The 23,738-nt window shown below is 36.7% G+C and overlaps 1 long non-coding RNA gene across 1 annotated transcript in view; it reads left to right on the forward strand.

The window, feature by feature from the left end:
* Positions 1 to 13,199, forward strand: part of LOC127490629 (uncharacterized) — a 16,435-nt gene extending 3,236 nt beyond the window's left edge. The window contains exons 2-3 of the long non-coding RNA XR_007918875.2: positions 10,851 to 11,024; positions 12,965 to 13,199. This is a non-coding gene — a long non-coding RNA (uncharacterized lncRNA). The remainder of the gene's footprint in view (positions 1 to 10,850; positions 11,025 to 12,964) is intronic.
* Positions 13,200 to 23,738: the final 10,539 nt, after the last annotated feature.

The raw sequence follows: 23,738 nt of genomic DNA on the forward strand, positions 1-23,738 counted from the left end.
TCAAATGTAGAAGAAGTGAGGTTTGTCACTGTTTGCTGATGATATGAATGTATATGTATCATAGACTCTACCAGAAATGTTGAAAATAATGAGCAAATTTGGCCAAGTTGCAATAAATAATATCCATGTTCAAATATGAGTAGCCTTGTGATGCATTGATAGCCATATAATCTGAAAAAAAAAAAAACAAGAAATCAATCTTATTTAAAATAATTACAAAAATGTCAAGGAAATAATTTAAATAAAAACATTAAAAATCTCTTGCATGAAAATTATAAAACACTGATGAACAAAACTGGTGAGTAAACAAGGTATGAGAAGACACCATGTCTTGATGAATTGGAACATTCTTGACCAGGCCCACACAATCTAAGTTGATTAACATATTCAATGAAATCCCTAACAAATAACAATGACACCTTTTATAGTTTTTGTGGAACCAAAGGAGGTTGAATATTCAAAGAAAATCTTGAGAAAATAGATAAAGCAAGGTGTACCACACAATTTGACTTTAAACTATGTTATTAAGCTATAATTATCTTTGTAGCATTGTTACTTTTTCATTTACTGTATTTTTTGAACTACAAACAACCTGTTCAGCTGATCCCTTCATTGGAGGCTGTTGAAGTTGCTTCAAGAAAAACATAAAATATTAAATATTTTGTGGCTAAGCATTTACATTTTAAATAATAACAATACAAATGTAATTTCTGTGTCATAACTATTCACATTTAAAAATTTTACACGGGACAAACTCAGTTGCCCTCCAGTAAGTTTTTATCAGTTTATACCTGAGCAGAATATGAAATTTTCACTTTCATTTCTCATTTCCCTTTTTCTCCTTTTTATTCCCATCAACAGTGACTCATGTATGTAATAAAAAGGAGAAACTGATGAAAAGTTTAATTAAAATAATTTAAACTGAGGCAATTGATTTTATTGTCTATGAGGGAAAGATTATATGACTTTTTAAAAAATTCTTATTTATGTTTTCTTTTTTAAATTAATTAATTAATTTAGTTTTCAAGGTGAACAAAATACATGTTTAGCACATATGCAGATTTAGGAGCATAGTGATACTTGCCACTCTACCCTCATTCCCACCCAGGCTGCCACCTTCCCTCCTCCTTCCTCATTCTCTTTTAATTTTTATGCTGATCTACTTTCGGTTTATTTCATCCTCATAAGATTAACCCTACACTAAGTAAAGAATTCAACAAATAGTGAGCAGAAAATACCACTGTCCCACAACAATAGAGACAATGGCTATACACAACCAACGAATCTCTAAATGTCAATTTTTGCTCATACATTAGATTTTTTTTTGTACTCTGTTAGCTACCATAGATCAGGGCAAACACAGGTTTTGGCTTTTTGGAACTGGTTTATTTTACTAAGTATAATGGTTTACAGTTGAATCTATAGTAATTAAAACAGTATATGATTAGCATTAAAAAAAAAAAGAGAACAAAGGAACAAGATAAAGATTCTTAAAGTAAATCCACGCATCCATAATTAACTGAACTTTAACAAAGTTACCAAAAATAACAAATTGGAGAAAGGACTGTCTTTGCAATAAATGTTGCTGAGAAAACTAAATACATACATGCAGATAAATGAAAATAGCACTGTATCCTTCACTATGTACAAAAATCATCTCAAAATGGATTCAAAGTCTCTATGTAGCACCTGTTACTTTGAAACTACTGGATAAAACATGCCTTTAGGTTGATGAAATCCCATTTGTTTGTTGTTTACTTCTATTTCCCAAAAGCACAAGAAACATAAGTAAAAATAGACATACAGAATTTCATCAGACTAGCAAGTTTCTGAATAGCAAAGGAAATAATCAACAGAATGAAGAGGTAGCCTACAGAAAGGGAGAAAATATTTGAAAGGTATACATCTAACAAGGTATTACAAGCACAAATATACAAGGAAATCAAACAAACAATAGCAAAAGCCAGACTAATAGAACAGAACAAAACAAAAGCCAAATCATCCAATTTAAAAACTAAGTAGTGGATCTTAACAGATACTCCTCAAAGGAAAACATTCGAATTACCAACGCTTTCATGAAAAGATGCTTAACATTACTAATTGTCAGGGAAATGAAAATCAAAACAAAGTAAGTTATCACTTCATTCCAATTAAACTGGCTATGATCAAAAAGACAAAAGATAACAAGTGCTGGCATGATGATGAAGAAATAGAAATTGTTGCCAGCTGTTTTGGAGGATATAAATTAGTATAGCCTTTGTGGAAAACAGTATAGACATTTCCCAAAATAACTAGAACTAACATGACCATATGATACGGCAATCTCCTCATTGGCTGTCTATCCAAAGGCTATGAGATTATTAAGCTGAAGACACCTATATTCCCAAGATCATCCAGCACCATTCACAATAGTCAAGAAATGGAATCTCTGCTGAGGGGATGGCCAAGTAGGGTCAGTAACATTGCAGACTGAACTGTAGGTTTCCTGTTAGAGATGCCACCTGCCTTTCCCTGGCCAGCTCTCCTCCCAGGCCAGCTAGGTAATGGAAGTCAGCAGGGTGCCTTCCCTAAGAGGTTCACATCTCCCTTATGATGTACCCCACCCACCAGATTATTATCAAGCCCCTTCTGCCAGTTTCTATTTGCCTCTCAGAGAATTTAGTCATGGTTTAGACAGCACCTTTCTTAGGTCCTCTAATAATGACTCTGTCCTTTCTATCTAGCCCACTTGGGCCTCATTCTTTTGTAATCATAGCCTCTATTCTAATAGCAATGGTTCTACTCTCAACCTGTGTGTTTTGATGGTCTTCTCCCCTACTTAATGTTGTATGATTTCAGAATTTCTCTACAGACAAACCCCTCTACCTGCAAAAGTTGTGTGGCCTTTCTCCTGCTGTTGGTTGGGATCAGCTTTAAATCACACCCATCAATCAGTCCTCACAAGGGTTCAGAGACCCCCCTCATTTCCTCTCCTCTATGAAATCCTCTCACTACCTGGTTAATGCCACTCTTAGGATCATTGGTTACTATTCTCACCCTGACTTGTATACTACAGTGTCTGTTTAAGTGTTTACAGCAGGTGATAATGGAACGAACCAAGGCCTTCAGCAACCAGGCTGTCAATCAAACGCTGCTACAGAGATATACTCAGCTCCCCACCCAGGAGACAGCAGCTTGAGACATCAAACCATGACAGCGAAGAGTATCTTGTCACCCCATGTCATCAGGAAGTAGCTCTAAAGACAGATCATTGTCCCTCTACCCGTCCTGGACTTTGGGGACTAATGTAATCCCATACAACTCCTGCTTTATAAAAAACAAGAGGGGGGAATGTTAGGAAAATGGCACATTTTTATCTATGGCGCGGTCTACACCCTAACACCATCCTAGGCTCTAGCCCCGCTGCCATTGCTGGAAGCCAGGTGGCCACATGGCCCAACCATCATTGTCAAGCTCTACACCATTTGCTGCTCCTGCTTCCCTGCCCGCCCTCTGGCAAAGTTTTAAAAGGACCTGTTCCTGAACACGTGGCTCTCTCATTCTCTCTTGTGCAGCTCCTCTCTGCTCTCTCTCTTCTCTCCTCGCTAGCTCCTCTCCTCTCTGTTTCTCTCTCTTACAGTCTCCTTCTCTCTTTTTCCTTCTTCGCCCCTTCCCTCTGGTCTGCTGGGTTGTCCTCAATAAACCCTTTCCCTAAAAAAAAACAAACAAACAAAAAAAGGAATCAACCTAAGGGCCTATTAACTTATGAATGGATGAAATGTACATATAACTCAGTTCACAATAGCTAGGATATGAAATCGACCTAGATAACTCTCAACTGAAAACTGGCAAAAGAAAATGTGGTATATATACACTGTGGTATTTTTTAGTGGAGAGTTAAGCTTGTGATTTTAAAGAAAACTGAAACAATGTCATTGTAAAAATTAATAGTAAAATAAAAGGAAGAGAGAGGGTGTAATAAGGAAGGGAAGGGGGCAGGGTATGGTAGAAACTATCATTATGTTCTTAGAACCATATATATGAAAGACAACATTAATTCCCTTTATGTAAATAGCAAGTATAAAAAATAGAAAAATAAGATCACTCCTATAAATACACACAAACATACACGCATATAGAGGAAGCTGAGTTTGCTTCATTATTGTCACAAATATACTAACATAAGATGTAAATAGAAGATACGGGGTGAGGAGTATATGAGCACTCTTTGTATTACTATTTCTCAATTTTTATTTTGTAGATTTAAAACTATTTTTAAATAAAATGTTAAAAACAGACAATAGGCTAGACCACAAATCACAAATATTACATGTTTCTTTTACTTATGATAATTAATAAATATGGAGAGAATAAAAATTGTGTGGATAACGTATCACTTAGCACATAGGTATAAGTATTGCTTTACTGATTCACACCATGTAAATGACAATATACTCTTCCACATTAAAAATAAAATGGGTTGGGGGAATAGTGAGAACACAAGATACTAATAATGTTCTATTCTTAATATGAGTGTTGATTATGAGTGTGATCAGAGGACCCAAACTAATTTATATGTATACTTGTATTCATTTCTTGTCATGTATACTGTGGTTCAATAAAATGCTTTTGAAAAAGTAGTATGCAAATATGCTATGAAATATTATTCAGTCATAGTAAAGGACAAGAATCTAGCCATTTGTACCAAGGTGAATGATGAAAGTCATTATGTTAAGTAAAATAAACCAAACACAGGAAGATAATTACTATATGATCTTACTCACATACAGTAGGGAGGTGATAGATAATGATAATGTGCTATATATTTCTTTAAAACGGAAACAAGAAAGATTTTCAATGGTTTCAACATAGAGAATTATTAAATGTTTGAGGAGATGAATATGTTGACCCTGATTATGCAATATATACCTATATAAAAACGTGTAGTACTCCATAAATATGCACAATTTGTATGTGTCAGATATGAATAATGAAATAATGAATATATGAAAAAATCATATTAAAAAGAATAATATTAACTTCAAATTAATTATTCATATGAAAGTCAGAGTTACAGGATTGGTGCTGTGGTATAGTAGGTTGTCCCCCATCTGCAGTGTCAGCATCTCATATGACGCTGGTTCAAGTTCCAGCTGCTACACTTCAGAGTCAGCTCCCTGCTAATGTTCCTGGGAGAGCAATAGATGATGGCCCAAGTGGTTGGGCCCCTGCACCCTGTGAGAGACCCAGAAGAAACTCCTGGCTCCTTGCTTTGGATCCACCCAGTTCTGCTGTTGTGGCCATTTGGGGAATAAACCAGTGGATGGAAGACCTCTCCCTCTTTGTTACTCACTATTTCATTTCTCTCTCTCTCTGTCTCTGTCTCTTTCTCTGTATGCAACTCTGCCTCTCAAATAAATAAATATCAGAGAGAGAGAGAGAGAAATCTTCCATCCACTTTTTAATTTCCCAGCAGCAGCTAGGGTTGAGCCAGGCCAATGGCAAGAGCCAAAGCTTAATTCAAGTTTCCCATGTAGGTGTCAAGGGTCCCAAATGCTTGTGCTATCTTCTTCTATTTTTCCTGGGCCATTAGCAGGGAACTGGATGGGAAGTGGAGCAGCCAGAACATGAACTAGTGCCCATATAGAATGTCAGCACTGCAGGAGATGGCTTTAACTGCTATATTACAATGACACCCAGAATAATACAAATTTTTTATCACATAACATAGCATTGAAAATTAATAAAAATTAAAGGGATAATCTAAGTTATTTTTAATAACTTCCATAATTATTATTTGATTGAAAAGAAAAAATAGTTCTAAAATATTAATCATAAAATGCTACCTTCAGAATCTATGAAGTATTGATAAAACAGAGATCATAGGAATATCAATAGTCTGAAATGAGCAGAGAAAATTAAATGATAAAAATTAACCAGTTAAATTACCAATTCTGGAATTTCTAGGAATAAAAATCAGCGACGAACACAATAAAAAGCATACAAAGAAGAATAGAGAACAAAGTTTAATCCAATTAAGATGTGAAAATTTTATTTGATTAAATATGAATCTGGTCTTATATTTTATTTAGCTGAGTAGATAAACCACTAGCTAGCTTTATAGAAGAAGAAAGAGATAGGAGAAACAAACATATCAAGTACAAAATCACAAAAAAACCCAGCAGAATACATAAAGAAAATTGTGGAAAAGGAAATTAAAAGACAGGTTTACTTTGCTGTAAAAGTTTTAGAAATCCCTGCATGGTTTTTCCATAATACGCATAATGTCTCATCCCATTGAACAACGCAAGTCACAAACCTAAGTCCAGCATCAATAGGGTGGCGAAATATGCTTCTTCCATTGAGGCAGTGAGAGGAGAGAGTAAATGTACTGTTTATGAAGTAAATGTTGTTTCCATTAGGCTGGAGAGAAAATTGATTCTTACTATTTTGAATGATAGGCTGAATCTCTGTCTTCATTTTACCACTACTTTCTCCTACATATTTTCTGCCTTATATTAATACACCCAGTTTTGCCTAATAACTTCTCTCTTAAAACATAAGCAAAATAAGTTAGGGAGTAATACAAATAATATGAACATCTTCATATTATCCTTAAAGGGGGGCCATGAAATATAATACTGAATCTGTCAAAATATTGGCTCATCTGCTCAGGCTTGTTGTCAGGAGAAAATATCCCCTCTGAGTCCCTTAGGCATGAAGGCCATATATGCTTCATGCTTGTGTCCCTAGCATGTAGCAGTGTCTGGTAGGCATGGGGTGCATGATTAAGCAAAACCTTAAAGCAAGTGGGATTGTGACACAATGGTTGCTTCCTCTTGAGTTGCCTGCATTCCCTATCACAGTGCCTGGCTCAAGTCCCCCACACTCCACTTCCTTTTTTTTTTCCTTTTTAAAATTTATTTATTTGAAAGACAGAGTTACGGAGGGAAATGGAGAGGGAGAGGAAGCAGGAGAAGGAAAGAGAGACAGAGAGAGAAAGAGCAAGAGAGAGATTCCATCCATTTATTATCTCCTCAAACAACTGGAATGGGTAGAACTAGCAAGTCCAAAGCCAGGAGCATCTTCTTGGGTGCAGGGGTCCAAGCACGAGTACCACCCTTACTGATTTCCCAAGCACATTAGCAGGAATCTGGATTGGAAGTGGAGCAGATAAAAAAACTAACCCCAATATGGGAGACCAGCATCCGAGGCAGTGGCTTAACCTGCTATACCACAATATTACTCTCTCTCTTCTCCACTTCTGATCCAGATTACTGCTAATGTGTACTCTAGCAGGCAGCACATGATAGTTTATTTATCTTTTAAAAATTTTATTTAAGTTATACAAGTTTCATGTGTTTTTATACACATATTTGGTAACAGTGATACTTCACACTCTAGCCTCCCTCCTGCACATGCTCCAAACTTTCTTCATCCTTCCTCTCTCATTCTCAACCTTAGTTTTTATAAAGATCTACTTTCAGTTTACTTAATGATAATAAAGATAACCCTACACTAAGTTAAAAAAATCAACAATTAGCATGAAAAAAAAAAAAAAAACAAAACGCTGTTCCTCAACAGAAGAGACAACGGCTGTAAACAATCATCAAATCTCAAAATGTCAATTTCATTCCAATACATTACATTTATTAGTTAGATCAGGGAAGACATGGCATCTTCGTTTTGGGACTGGCTTATTTCACTAAATACAATGATTTCCATAATGTCCATTTTGTTGCAACATGCAGAATTGCATTTTTTTTTTCTTATGTTTAAGGATGAGTAGTACTCTACAGCGTACATAAACCATAATTTCTTTATCTAGTCAACAGTTAATGTACATCTGGGTTGACTCCATATCTTGGCTGATGTGAATTATGCTACAATGAACATGGAAGCACATATAACTTTTCATATGCTGACTTCTTTTGGTTTGGGTAAATTTGCTGGAATGATATGGCTTGTTCATATGGTAGGTCTATATTCAGATTCCTGGGGTATCTCCATGTTATCTTCCAAAGTAGCTGTACCTGTTTTCCTTCCCACCAACAATGGATTGGGGTGACATTTTCCCCACAACCTTGCCAGCATTTGTTGTTTGTTGATTTCTCTCTTTTTAAGATATTATTTATTTATTTGAGAGGTAGTTACAGACAGTGAGAGGGAGAGAGAGAGAGAGAAGTCTTCCATTCACTGGTTTAATCCCCAAATGGCCACAACAGTTGGAGCTCCACCAATCCAAAGCCAGAAACCAGGTGCTTCTTTCCATTCTCCCATGCAGGTGCAGAGGCTCAATCACTTGGGCCATCTTCTCTGATTTCCCAGGCCACAGCAGAGAGCTAGATTGGAAGAGGAGCAGTCAGGACTAGAACTCATATGGGATGCCATCACCACAGGCAGAGGACTAATCTAATGTGCCATAGCACTGGCCCCTTCTGTTGATTTTTTATGAGAGCCATTCTAACTGGAGTGAGGCAAAACCTCATTGTGGTTTGATGTGCATTTCTCTGATTGCTATTGATACTGAGCATTTTTGCAAGTGTCTGTAGAATATTTGAATTTCCTCTCTTGAAAAAGGCCTGTTCAAATCCTTTGTCCATTTATTAACTATATTGTTTGTTTTGCTGATGTTGAATTTCTTGAGCTCTTTGTAGATTCTGGATATTAGCCCTTTATCAGTTGTATAGCTCACAAATATTTTCTCCCATTCTGACAGTTGTCACTTCACTTTGCTTAGTATTTCTTTTGCAGTGCAGAAGCTTCATAATTTGATGTAATAGCATTTGTCAATATTGACTTTGATTGCCTGTGCTAATGTGGTCTTTTCTAAGAAGACTTTCCCTATACCAATGTTTTCCAGAATTTCCCCAATGTTCTTTCTCAATTATTGGACCAAAAACAAAAAAGAGGAAGAAGACCCAAATCAATAAAATCAGAAATGAAAAAGGAAATGTAACAGATATCACAGAAATAAAAAGAGTCAGCAGGGATTACTACAAATTTGTATGCCATCAAATTGGGAAACCTAGAAGAAATGTATAGATTCCTGGACATATACAGTCTACCAAAATTGAATCATGAAGACATAGAAAACCTAAACCAACTAATAACCAAGATGGAAATTGAATCATTAATAAAGACCCTCCAAACAAAGAAAAGCCCAGGATCAGACTTCTTCACTGCTGAATTCTACCAGACATTTAAAGAATAACTAATTGCAATTCTTCTCAAGCTATTCAAAAGAATGGGAAGGGAGGGAATCCTTCCAAAGTACTTCTAAGAAGCCTGCATCACCCTAATTCCTAAACCAGAAAAAGATACAACAGAGAAAGAGAACTATAGACCAATATCCATGATGAAAATGGATGCAAAAATCCTTAGGAAAATACTAGCTAATTGAATCCAACAACACATCTGAAAGATCATTCACACAGACCAAGTGGGATTTATCCCTAGTATGCAGCAATGATTCAACATTCACAAATCAATAAATGGGATACGTCACATTAACAAACTGAAGAAAAAAAAAAAACCACATGGTTATCTCAATAGATACAGAGAAAACATTTGATAAAATACTACATCCTTTCTGGATGAAACCATAAGCAAACTGGGTATAGAGAGAACATTCCTCAACACAATCATGTCAATATATTACAAACCCACGTCCAGCATTCTATTGAATGTGGAAAAGCTGGAAGCATTTCCCCTAAGATCTGGAACCAGACAAGACTGCCCACTTTCACCATTGCTATATAGTCCTGGAAGCTTTGTTCAGAACCATTAGGCAAGAAAAATAGATCAAAGGGATACAAATTGAGCAGGAAAAAGTCAAACTATCTCTATTTGCAGATGAAATGATTCTATATATAGGGTATCCAAAGGACTCCAGTGAGAGACTATTGGAACTCATAAAAGAATTTGGTAAAGTGGTAGGATATAAAATCAACACATAAAAAAATCAATTGTCTTTATTTACACAACAGGTGATAGTTCAAATACTTGAGTTCCTGACTATCATGTGACAAACCTGATTGAGTTCTGGGCTTTTGACGTTGGTCTGCCCCAACCTTGCCTGTTGCAGACGTTTGGGGAGTGAACCATTGGATGGAATATTTTTCTGTGTTTCTGTCTGTGTCTCTTTTTCAAATGAAATGAAATAAAATTAAAATAAAAATTTTAAAAAACACACAAATAACATCTTGCATTGGGGATAGAACAGAGATATAAAAGGAAAGGTCAATGAAAATGGGGTCATTCCAAATAAATAAGCAGTAGACAATAGGGGCCACATGTTCAGCATTAAGAAAGAATTTTCTGTTTATGACTGTTATTTTCAGATTCACCATTATCTGGAAAGATTCACAAAGAAACAAATATATGCAATTACCTGTAAGAGAGCTATTCTGAAAATCACATATAATGAGAGCATTATAATTACAGGCTCTGCAGGCTCAATTCTGAAGGAGCTGAGGATAGCAGAATATTAGGGTCCCATAGAAACATATTGTGATCAAGCAGTGTAGAAAACACACACCTCTCACCTTACCTTTGAAAACATACCTATGTATCTAAGGGAGGCTATGACATAGAACACGTAGAACACAGACTCCAGGGTCAGAATGCATGTGTTAGTCAAAGACTAATTTTGACACTGAATTGCTATGCAATGCTGGCAACTCATTTGTCCTCAATGTTTCTGCTTGCAAGCCTCTATAAAGGAGATGTCACTATGGAATACGTACTCTTCTTAAGAAGATTGTTATGAGAATCAAACAGTAGTACAACTTAACAGTTATGGAATGCACACTAAATTCTAGGATAATTCTTTGTATTTATCATGCATTATCTCTTTTCCTTTGCACAAGAATACCATGGCATAGATACTGTTATTGCCCATCCAAATAAACAGAAGCACTTACCCAAGATCCCGGAGTAAGCAAGTTCCACAGCTGGGATAAAGATCAGTATTCAGGTTGCAGGCTCTGACATCCTGACTGCTTCTCCATTGTTTCTCTCTGGGTGCTTAATACACAAAAAAGGTCAGTGTGAGTACAGTCATAGTCAGTTTTTAGTATTTCTACAAATTTTTTCTATACTATTGGTGATCAATTGGATCTAGCAAACAACAAGATTAAATGACAATGGTATCACTGATAATTTTACTATTTAATAATAATATCTGAATTTATATTTTCTATACCAGGCACTCTGCTGAACATTTTACTTGACCTATCTCATTTTATTGTATAGTACATAGTATAGTATAATGTGTTTATAAAGTAACAATAAATATGTAACGGGACAACAGTAACATTAGTACATAGCCAAAAATTTAATTTAAATTTTTGTATATTAGCTCATTTAATTGTTATGGAGAGTCTATGTGTATGCACTTTTAACAACCACTGTTTACAAATGAGCCTGAAGCACAGATAAGTAATGTATCTAAGGTCACACAGCTAGTAAATGGCAGATATAGTATTTAGATGGTTAAGTGGTGAGGGGAGAAGAAACACAGAGAGAGAGAGAGAGCGAGAGAGAGATCTCAATCACTGGTTTACTTCCCAAATGCCTTTTTTTTATTTGACAGGTAGAGATATAGACAGTGAGAGAGACAGAGAGAAAAGTCTTCCTTCCATTGGTCCACCCCCGAAATGGCCGCCACTGCTGACCCGAAGCCAGGAGCCAGGTGCTTCCTCCTGGTCTCCCATGCGGATGCAGGGGCCCAAGCACTTGGGCCATCCTCCACTGCCCTCCCAGGCCACAGCAGAGAGCTAAACAGGAAAAAGAGCAGCCTGGACTAGAACCCGGCGCCTATAGGGGATGCCGGGGCCGCAGGCAGAGGATTAACTAAGCGAGCCACAGTGCCGACCCCTTTTTCCTTTTTTTAACAGCAGCTGCTGAGCCAGGACAAAGCCAGGAGGTGAGAAGTCAATCCAGGTCTCCCAGATGGGTGCAGGGACCCAATTACTGCCTCCCAGGGTGCACATATTCAGAAAGCTAGAATCAGAGCAGAGTTCGAGATCTGTACACAGTCATACCTGTGTGGAATGTAGGCATCTCAAGCAGCACTTGAACTGTTGTATCAAATGGCCATAGTTGTACACTTGTAAGCATCTGGAATTACCTCTTCATGGAGAGGCTCTGGTCAGGCAGATTAATGAATATGTCCAGGGATGTAGAAGTTAAAGTTGTGATGAGTCAGTTATAAAGTAGACTTAAAACTGGTGCCTGTCATTTAATGAAGGTGTCAAATGTGCAGGTAGAGTGCAAGACTCATGGGTTCAAATCATTATCTTTGTGCAAGTACTCATTGAGCACTGATGGCTGCCAAACACTGGGCCGCCCGCAGCTGAATCAGTAGAGGGCATGACAGATGTGGCCCCTGTCCTATTTGTTTCACAGGCATCCTACAAATGATTCCAGGTTCAATGACAGCCATGAGTCACTGTGCACAGTTGCTCTGGGATATGCAGCAAGTGACCAGGTGTAAGATAGGGGTCAGGGAAAGACCACAAATAAGAAATAATTTTGATAGAAGCCCTTTAAAATAACATATTTGTGTACAGATTAAATGAGGATATCTATGTTAAACCACTTTAGAAAAACTAGTGCGACATCACTATAAATGTAAGGAAGTGCAATTGCCAAGCATAGTATTTTTTTTTTGGCTGAACACAGTGATGCGATAATAAAATGCAAAAATTAGAACATCCATCCTACTGCCACTTTTAAATTAGTTAAATAATTACCCTAGAAAATAATCTGTTTCAATGGGTTTATTTTATTATTGAAGTAATATGGTTGTTTAATGCAATTACTGCCACCAGGTCATATAACTCACTGTGGTTCCTAATTCAATTGAGTATAACATCTTATTTGTACAAGGATGTATTTCTAAGCCCTTTGTAAAATTTGCTGTCATGTATTCTTTATCCAAGTCCTTCTTAAAATATTTTTATTATTTTTTCTACAATAGTAATATCAGATTTCTGCCCATAAGGGCAGAATTGGTGGAATATGTCAAGTTTTTGACAACAGACAATGTTGAAGCAATGCCCAATCTCAAGGTGAGGAAAAAGCTTCAGAATGGAGGAACCGCAGAAACGGAGTGGAAACTTTATATCGAAGCTCAGTAGAAATACCAGTCTCCTTAGGCATGAGATGGAGGAACCATTGCAAAGAAGAGGAAACCTAAAATGGCTCTCCACATTTGGAAGTGAGTAACCCTGTGCCAACTTCATGTTTTTCTTTCACGTTCTAATTCCTTTTTATAAACTACTAAGGTCCTGTATCTTCACCTCTTTATGGGGCACACAAACACACACACATCCTGCATGTATCTTAGTTTGCCCCCAGACAGTGTTTACCTTTCGGGCAAAATATTCATTTGCTTTCTTCTGTCTCACTCTCCAAAACTCAGACCCAAGGATGTGCATCTTGCAAAAAGAGAAATGGAATTATACTTTGTTAAGTATCAGTCACTGTGCTCTGTGACTTCCATCTAGTATTTATTTTAATTATCACAATTGTAATAAATACAATAATTCCCCTATTTTACAAATGGATTGACTGATGGCATTCATAAGCAGATGTTTCTCCTATGGTCACAAATTTGGTAACATAATACCAACTTGAACTATCTGAGTTAAAATACCATCTCCTTCTCATTCCAGGAGGAGACTTTCTCATATTTGTCCGAATAACATGTATGTTGAAAAATACACAAATGAAGAAATTGTGTGCAATCTATGACTGCCACTTCTTATTATATGAGACATCTATAATACTATGTTGGCCACAGTTCATGATGTTCCTATGTAGTGGTCAATACATTTATAAATGTAGAACTGAAATTTCTTCTGGAAATAAAATATACCTCAAGAACAAATTGAGCAAAAAGATATTTATGGTGTTGAAATATATGAATACAAACTGGACACATATTGAATACTTTGAACTTTAAATGACAAAGCAAATCCACATAGCAAACCACACACAGACAAGGAAATTACCTAAAAAATTTGCAAAGCCACAATCCATCAAATGGCATATGCCAGGAAATATATAGATATACTTAGGAAAAATAGATAGTTCTCAGTAAAACTCCATCTGGTGTTCTGGAACCCATTCTAGGTCATTTTGATTAATCTCAACATTGCAAAATGGATAGTAAATTTATTTTAGGGCCTTTACTGCAGTCCATGGAGGGGTTTTTCAGGCTGTGAGGAAGGGCTTCCATGTAGGTAGATACCAATAGTCACAAACTGCAATGAAAACTCACTAAATCAAAGCTCTGTTCAATGGTGTTGCTTTCTTCCATCTGTTTCTTATTGAGAACAATGGCTTATGATGTATATTAGAACCACAAAAATTAAAATTTCTTTTTTCTTTTGAAATATTGCATCTTCAACACTAGACTGAAATTATTCTTTAAGTATGCTTGTTAACTGGGATTCAACATTTAGAGAGCTGAGATGGTGTCTCCTAGATACCATGTAGCTACACTCAACAAGCATTTTAATTCTTGCCCCACTTTTTTTAGAAGCTCAGCAAGTATAAGGTTGAAAATTTTCTTGAAGTCTTTGTTAACCCACAAGTAAATTTGCATGACAACACATCTGTGCACTTTCTCTATTGTCTATATTCTGAGCTTTTCTTGGATAGATACATGTATACTTTCTGTGCAAGTTATATAAGTGTTCTACTATACATCTAACATAGCATGAAAACATTTAAGAAATACTTAGATTTTTTTTAAAGATTTTACTTTTTTTTTGAGAGGCAGATTTACAGATAGAGGGAGAGACAGACGGTCTCCTATCTGCTGGTTCACTTCCCAAATGGCTGCAAAGACTGGAGCTGGGCCAAACCAAAGCCAGTAGCCAGGAGCTTTCTCCACAGCTCTCATGTGGGTACAGGGGCCCAAGCACTTGGGCTATCTTCCATTGCTTTCCGAGGCCACAGCCAGAGAGCTGGATTGGAAGAGGAGCAACTGAAACAGGAACCCATGCCCATATGGCATGCAGGTGTTGCAGGAGGAAGCTTAGCCTACAATCCCACAGAGCTGGCCTAAAACTTAGATTTTTAAATGTGTGTTCTGGTTCTCAATTTTGTTTCAGTTGATGTACAGGTGCATATCTATTTGTAACATCAAACTTTGAGATTGCACGGATATAGTCTGGCTTAGTACAAGAATGTGTTTGGGGTAGCTGTGAGAATACGGTGAATTCTAAAGCCTTATCTTAATATCTTAATGAGTTTGGGGATTTTACTGAAAAACCTCTAGGCCTATCCATTTAATTGGCAAGAAAGACGATACTAAGGTCAATCCTTGACTGGTATAGATATTGTTTATGTGCTTCATGGAAGCAGCGTCTTTACTCTTGTTACTGATGTAACCTCACAATCTAACACAGATTAGGAATTCAGCCCTTATTAATTTGCATAAGGTTTAAGTGGCAAATATATAGGCAACAATGGGCACACCCAACTGATTAGGCTCTGCAGTTGAGATGGAGCTAACTATCATATCTCATTACCCTGCTATTCTTTCTTACACTTTATTTGATGCCATTTGTTTTACTTCTGATATTTATTTCTTAGAAGTTAGATTCTAGAGTAAGTTTATAGAGCCTAAAGTTGAGCAGGGATCATGAAAGGATTATATGAAGAGTAACTGCTTATCAGCTGTGACTAGATCACCACCATCTTTAAAACCCTCATATGCCATGTGTATGGACGTGTTGTAACATAGCAAGTCAAAAAGTTTATGGAGGTGGCATCGCTAATCTGATTTATCATTACATATCACAAACATGTATTGGATTATCACTCCACATCTCACAAATACAATTAAAATAGTAATAGAAATATAAAAAGAAAAGATCAAAAAAGCTTAAGGGCATAGGTAATATTTGGTAGAATTTTATGAGATAAATCATAGTGTATGATAAGATACACAAAGGCTTCAAAATGTTCACAGAAAAAAATGAAATTTAAACAAGTTTATTTTGGTGCAAAATTCTTGAAATCCATGCATAGTTTCATATACATTTTCCATGAAAATTTGAGTTTTATATGCATAGACTTCAAAAAATGTTTGCAACAAAGTAAATACATTTTCCAATTTTATTTTCCATAATCTTTTTGAAGCACTTTCATATTTGCTACAAACATAGCATAAATGTATTAGTATTTAAAATACATAATTTCCAACATTCAAAACAAAAAGACAAAATACTGATGTCTAAGGTGGACAATTAAATTGAATAGGTCTTTTAATTAACAGAATGACAATAAATATATTGACAACAAAGATACTCAATTTCATTAGTTTTGTTTTAATTACAATGAGGCAATTTCTAATTCACTGATTGACAAGAATCCATAAGTCCCAAAAAGCATTAACAATTAGAACAAGAAAATATTGACACAGTGTTGAAAACAACGAAAATTTCCCAAATCTTTTACAAAGGATGTTTAGGTTATTTAGTAACACTGAAGATGCACATGTTGTGCCCTGCAACTCAACTGCTGGGAAACATAGAGAAATTTTTACTCTGTGTCCCAGAAATGTGCAAATATTTTCCTACACAATAGCTGCAAAAAAAGACTCAAGTGTCTGAGAAGTGCAATTAAACACCTATAATTCAATGCCTAAAGGAGTAAAAGAGAATGAATAAGGCATGTATAACATCATGTTCAATTCTCATGATAAAATGTTGAGTGAAAATACTAAGTTGTTAGAAAAATACAAACACACTTACATCTCTCTTGTGTAGAATTTAAAAGCACAAACAACAAAATATAAATTCTGCACATATTATGGAAGCCATAAGAAAATAGAATATATGGAAATAAAACTGTAGCAGATGCAGCAAATGAAATTTGAGACGTTAAGCCTAAGATTCAGAATCAAACATACTGTCCTCTTTCTTAAGTATTGGGAGTTGGCATACTTAGGCATTTGTGGGGAGCAACTGGGAGCAACTCGGACTAGACTAAGTTACTGGAATTAAGACTTATTCTATGCATCTGCTCTCCCACAATATGGCGCTGGGAGAGGAAGAAAGCTTCTACACAGCTGCCTCCAGTTCAACCAATAAGCAGCAGGACCTGCTCCTGATTGGAGGAGAGCAGCGTACTCGGCGTGTGGGTAGCAGAGTTGGGATTGGTGGAAAAGGACTATAAAGGAGGAGAGAGACAACATGCACCAGGAACATCTATCCGAAGGAACACCTGTGCAGCCCCCGAGATAGCCGGCCGGTGGTGTGCCGCTCCCCCGCGGAAGTGGGGAAAGTGGCCAGGGGGAACCGCCCTTCCACGGAGGTGGAAGGGTCGGTAGCCAACCCGGGAAGAACCAGTAGCAAACCCGGGGAGGGCCGAGCAGACAAAAGAACAGCGCAGGGTCCTGTGTCGTTCCTCCACGAAGAGGGGGAGCGACAGGCATTCTTCATCATTTTTTTACATTACACATATTTAAAATCATTATTTCATATATATTAAATACATAATATAAATTTAGCAACACTAAAAAATATGTATGAAAGAGACAAAAGAAGAACAAAGGCTGTGCTTGGCGATTTCTTAGTGCTGACTACACACTTACTGATGCCTGATTAGTGATTGTCTAGAACCAATTATTAGAACAGGCTTTATTCAAAAAGAAACAAAGTCAAAAATTGGTGAAGAAGAGCACACAAGAGATTGGGCGTCAAGGAGGAAGGTAAGACAAAGAAAAGGAAAAACAGAGTGATAAAAAGAAGAAAATGAAGAATTTTAGAGGGGGAAGAAAATGAAAGCTTGTGAAAGATTCATTGTATGCCAAACATTGCATTACAATAATTTCACATGATTTCTTTACCTTCAAATCAGGATATATTTATTTACCATTTAATCATGGGGGGCAAATATTGATGAAATTAAATATCCAAATATCAGGAAAGGAGGAAGAAAAGAAGGGGTTGTAGGAAAAGAGAGGGAAAATAATGGGAGAAGTAAATATCGAAGAAAGGAATGAAGGAAGCCAATAAAATAAACGATAAACTTAAATGAAGTAGTCAAAGGGATTCGCTAAAATGCCATTTTTCCTCAGCAATATTTAAGAAAATGTAATTTAAAAAATTCTTTTTAAGATTAAAGGAGAAATGACTTGAACAAATAAAACCTTAAGGGGAACACACACTCAGCACATCTGCTTGGTGCAAACACACCAAGAATTTCATTTCTGTGCTTTGAACCCAATGAGAGAAATATGGTCAAACATCCAGCTAGAGAACAAAGACTGCTCAACGTGTAAACCCTTTTCATAGTGTCGTCCAGTTAACCAAAACTTTCAACATACTTGTTTTAAAGATTTTATTTATTTATTTGAAAGGCAGAGTTACAGAGCAGCAGAGGCAGAGAGAGAGAGAGAGAGAGAGAGGGAGACATCTCCCATGTGCTGGTTCACTCTCCAGATGACTGCAAAGGCCAGAGCTGTGCCGATCTGAAGCCAGGAGTCAAGAGCTTCTTCTAGGTCTCTCATGTATGTTCAAGGGCCCAAGGACTTGAGCCATCTTTCACAGCTTTCCCAGGCTATTGCAGAGAGCTGGATTGGAAGTGGAACAGCTGGGACTCAAACCGGCACCTATATGGGATATTGGCATTGCAGGCAGTGGCTTTACCTACTATGCCACAGCATGAGCCCTGCAACACACTTTTAAGCATAACTAATCTCAGGGGATGAAGTGGGGTAATGATCTTGTCTGAAAGACAAGACTAGTAAAGCTAACGGTGCCAAGTTAAGTTTTTGACATTAGTGGCTACGGTGGACGAGAGCCACACAAACCCTTTTCCGTATTTTCCTATTCTTCGTGTTTCATCTCTGGATTTTTCCCTTGGGTATAAATACATTATCATTTTATATGTACAAGAACTTACTAAGTTGATAGAGATTTAAGAACACATTAATGTTGCTAAAATTCTGTTGCATCTGCTAATTATATTAATATGTGTTCCATAGGAGGGGCAAATGTGTGAATATTCAAAAAGAAAGAAAAAGGGATATGGCAAAGCAAAGCATGTAGCTGAAGATTTGCTCAATTTCAGTTTTCACCACTGGTGTTGGCGTCAGTATATTCTGGTTCAAATTAGCTCATGCAGTTGATGAAAGAATGAGTCACAATGCTGGGTTTGATGGAGAGATAATGACTTGCATTTGGGGATGGAAATTTTGAAATCAAATGTGAGGAGAAACATTGTCCTTTGCAGATTAGCCCCAGTGTGGGGCCACGGGTCATCATAATTTTTCCTTGTGGCGCTGTTGGTTTAATCAGCATTCTACAACAGTAAAAATTAACTTCTTTTAGTACTCTTTCACAGTTGCTTTGAAACAGGCATTTGAACTTTTAAAATGTTAGGTTCATTATCAGATTCTTTCAATAGGCACATTCTCAATATCTGATTTTTTTGTTAGCTATAAATCCGTCTATGTAAACATAAGTAACATGTAGCCTCTGCTCTGGAGAGTTTTGGGAATGGAAATACAGCTAAATGGACCAGAAAGTAGTAAGAACTGCAAGGGGGAGATGAAAGAAAACATACACAGAGGAGCAAGGAGGTGTGCCTAATTCTTCCTATGAGACTTAGGGGCAGGTACAGGTAAGAGGAGGCCCTGAAATGTCCTAATAAGAACCAAAAATACCTGTCTTTGAAGGCCACATTTAATCATATCCATCTTTACACAGAATGTGAGCTTAGACAGATTAAATCATAAGGTCCATGTCACAGGTTGTTAGGATCTGGCAGAGTTTCATCATCCACAGTGAAGTTGTCTAGTTATCATTGTTGTGTCACCACCAGTCTGAGAACAGAAGTATGTCTCTGCTCTGCAGTCCATCATTTGCTCAAATGCTGGAACAGTGTCCTGTGCACAGCAGATATTTTGTGAATGGTGCAACAGATGGATGAATGAATGTGTCAGCAGCCTCCCTTGTAAATGCCCATCAAAGTTGTGATTGCAGTTGTAAAAGCCTCGTAAAAGCCCGTTTGGACCTTTTCACTAATAACCCTTTTAGTCACAGAGGAGCACAACCAACCATGTCCTTTTGCACTTCTTTCCCCCACAGGCTTTTTCTGCTGTGATGGATTTTTATCAAAATGGCCGTGCTAGATAATAAATTCAGTAAGTATCGCTGTCTACAATGTGCCGATGACCACAGCAGGCAATATAGAGGCAACAGGGAACAGGGGAATTCAGTGAATTTGTTCCTCTCAATGTTCATATTATAATAGTCATTATTTCTGTTTGCTGTTTTAAAATCAGTTCTTGTGTTTTATTAAAGTAAGCATATATAACTTACATACTTCAAACCTATTTTGTAAAGACAAAATACTATCTTATATTGTTAGTTTCTTTTACTTAAGTCTTCTCCTATGTAAGAGAGAAGGGTCTCTTAGTTTCAACATAGAAGTTGAAATGGAGACAGTTAAATACAGTGAGTGCTAACCTAGAACTTTTCAGTTACTGAACTGCTCCCTGCTTAAGTGTTGTGTCCAACCTGACTACATCTTCTCTCTAAACACAGCAGAAGATTTTGTTGAAACACCTGTACATTATTCCTTTGCTAATTTTCAAATCAGATAGGAGTTAACATTTTCCTAATGACTTCCTTAACAAGCATATGCTAAAAATAGCAAGCAAGATTTTAAGAAAACTAGCCTACAATAGAAGTATATCATAAAGATCAGTTATCACAGTTACAATGACAATAAATATCACCAGAACTCACAACTGTGTTAAGAAATCTTAATATGAAATACCAACAAGGAGGCATTATTAAAAAAATTCATAGAAGGTAAGAGATCTCGCCAAGATTTTTACATAGCAAGTTAATGACAATTCTGTTTTCACTCAGATACTGTTTCTTCTGTTGCTCCTTCATTCAATGGATAGTAATAATGTGCCTCATATGTAATTGACATTGTGCTGGGAACTTGGGTTTTCAGTAGTAAACAAGATAATCCTGCATTCTCTTATGAGGTTCAGTATCACCCAAGGGAGATAAAGAAAAATAATATAAAAGTGAAAATCGTGGCATGTTTTAATAGTGACATTTTTGGTGTTTGCATATAGGATAATACAGGAAGATTGCCTTGGATTTGTGTTCATGGCATTGCAAGGGAATAGGAAAGAGGTAAAAGAAATCAAGTAATAGAAAAATCTTGGAAAAAATGCATAAGTCCCAAAGTTGAGTAACACCAGTGGACCTGGAACTTTAAAACTGAAGGAAGAATCTTGGTGGGTAGACGTGGAACTGTCAAGAGAGAAAGAATATGCCTCACTAGCATTGTATACTGCAGAAAATAATTGTTTGCATTAGGAGCATCATTAAGTTTTTAAGTTAAGGAAAGATATAAAATGTTTGATTTGAGTGAATATCTGGTTATTCTAAACATACTGTGTGTGACAAACCAAACATTCTATGGATGTGACTTGCATGGAAGTTCTTTGGAAATGGGAGAAAACCTCACCTCCACAGTGGCAATCACAATAAAATATCAATTTCTTTGATGCTGAACATCCATTTTTCTTGTCAAATGAATTTTTTTCTGTCCATCTCTTTGTTTTGTTTTTGCCTGACTGATCCCTTGAACACTCTCAATGTAAAACACACAGATATTGCCCCTGTAGATAAAAAATGACCATAAGAGAGGATTTGTAACATGAAGAAGCTGGTGATGTAACTGGTGAGACAGATGAAGCAGGAAAGCACCTCATTAAAATTAATACTTGTGCCAGCAACAATGAGTTAGATATCCTTGAGGTCAGGGAACTGAATGACCTACAAAAGAGGATGACAGCCATCAAAATTCCTTCCGATGGTTTAAGTGCACATATGTCTTAACTTTTCTGAAAAAGGGTCACTGCCACTTGGATACGTTCTTAAATAATTGAATTATTATTATTTTTTATTTGATAGGCAGAGTTACAGAGAAGGAGAGGCAGAGAGAAATCTTCCATCTGCTGGTTTATTATTCAAATGGCCAGGGCTAGGCCAGGCTGAAGCCAGGAGCTTCATGTGGGTCTGCCACATGGGTGGCATGGGCCCAAGCACTTGGGACATCTTCTACTGTTTTCCCAGTTGCATTAAGAAGGACCTGTATTGGAAGTGGAGCAGCAAACTCCTTGAACTGGCAGCTATAAGGGATGCCAGAACTATAGGTGGTTTAACCTGCTGTGCTACAGTGCCGTCACTGGTAAGTTTGAGCATATTTTTACCTTTTCTGTATTTATCTTGATTTGCCTCCTGGTTCCTGACTTTTGAGTGTACATACTATTGAGTGCAGTAGAAACCTACAGAAGTTTTAGTGACTCTCTGAAAAAGATGCTAGGGACTCACAGAAATTTGACTGGAATGTTCTTTTTCTTTTTTAAAAGAAGTGTTTTTCCATTTTTTAAAATTTCTTACCATGGAAATTTTCCAATGAACACAAAGCAGAGAAATAGTATAATGAATCCCCATGTCCTCAATTCACAGTCCCAACAATAATCAACATTTTGCCAACTGTGTATTGTCCATCTCCTCCCCACTTTCCAAATGTCTGGGGTATTTTAAACCAAACCCCAGACATTTAACTAGTGAATATTATACTATGTATCGTGCACAATAAGTAATTTGTCCTCCTATCACTTTTATTACATTCTCATTTCCGGGTTTGCTACAATTCATTGTAACACACATTATGAACTAAGGAAACCTATGTCTGATCACAATTGACAGTACTCAAAATCACTTCTGGCTTTGTGTCTTTGTCCTAAGTCCTGTCTTTGCTTAAGGTAAGGTTCTTTCTAATATATCGGCCACAGTTTCCCATAGAAATCTTTTGTTAGACTGCTCCTTTATTCTGTATTTCTCATTCATTACTGAATCCTTGAAGAAAAAGTTAAACTGATAATCCTGTGTCATAAGTGTTTGATTGATATCAGTTAAGACTACTGTGGATAAAAAACAGTACTAGAGAGCAGGAAGACTAATGATTGGGTGAATTGAATCTTGTCATCAGTTGTAATATGCTGAACATTTGCAAACTTTACTTTCCTCTGGTGGGTGGGCTAAAGCTGAAGAGCTATTTGGTGGAATAATTTCAAAGAATCACTGAAGACTCCTCTCTGTCCAGCAGTGTGACCCAAGGCAAGCAGTGGTGATTTGATATGGCCCAGATATTAGATGGTGACAAATAGCACTGACATTTTGTTGAAAGCAGAGACATGACTCAGACCGTGCTACTTGGCAGAGATGAGTGCCACCATTTGGTGACAAATAGCTCAAGTCTGACAACATGCTTCACTGCATAGGCTTTTACCCATCAGAGAATTTTTTTTTTTAAAAAATCACAATGCACAAAACACTTGACTCTCAAAATTGGGTGACAAGAGATGGAAGATGAGAAAAAGGCAAGTCAGACACAGCAACAAAGACAGAAACCCTGTATTGCGAAACAGTGACTCCTGTTTTATTTTAGGAATCTCATTTTTCACCATTCTCACACTCCATAATTCATAAGTGCATTTTGTTGGTCCTTGCTAAAAATTACAAGGCCATGAATGTTGGTAGAAGAGTTTTAGAAGTTCTCAACAGAGACTCAAATCTGATACCCAATGTGTCAAGATTTGAACTATGCATTTCTTATAATATTACCCAAGCATTTAATATACATATATTTACACACACACATACGCACACACACATATATATGTTTATGTTTAT

Source organism: Oryctolagus cuniculus, chromosome 6, assembly GCF_964237555.1.
Source record: "Oryctolagus cuniculus chromosome 6, mOryCun1.1, whole genome shotgun sequence".
NCBI lineage: Eukaryota > Metazoa > Chordata > Mammalia > Lagomorpha > Leporidae > Oryctolagus > Oryctolagus cuniculus.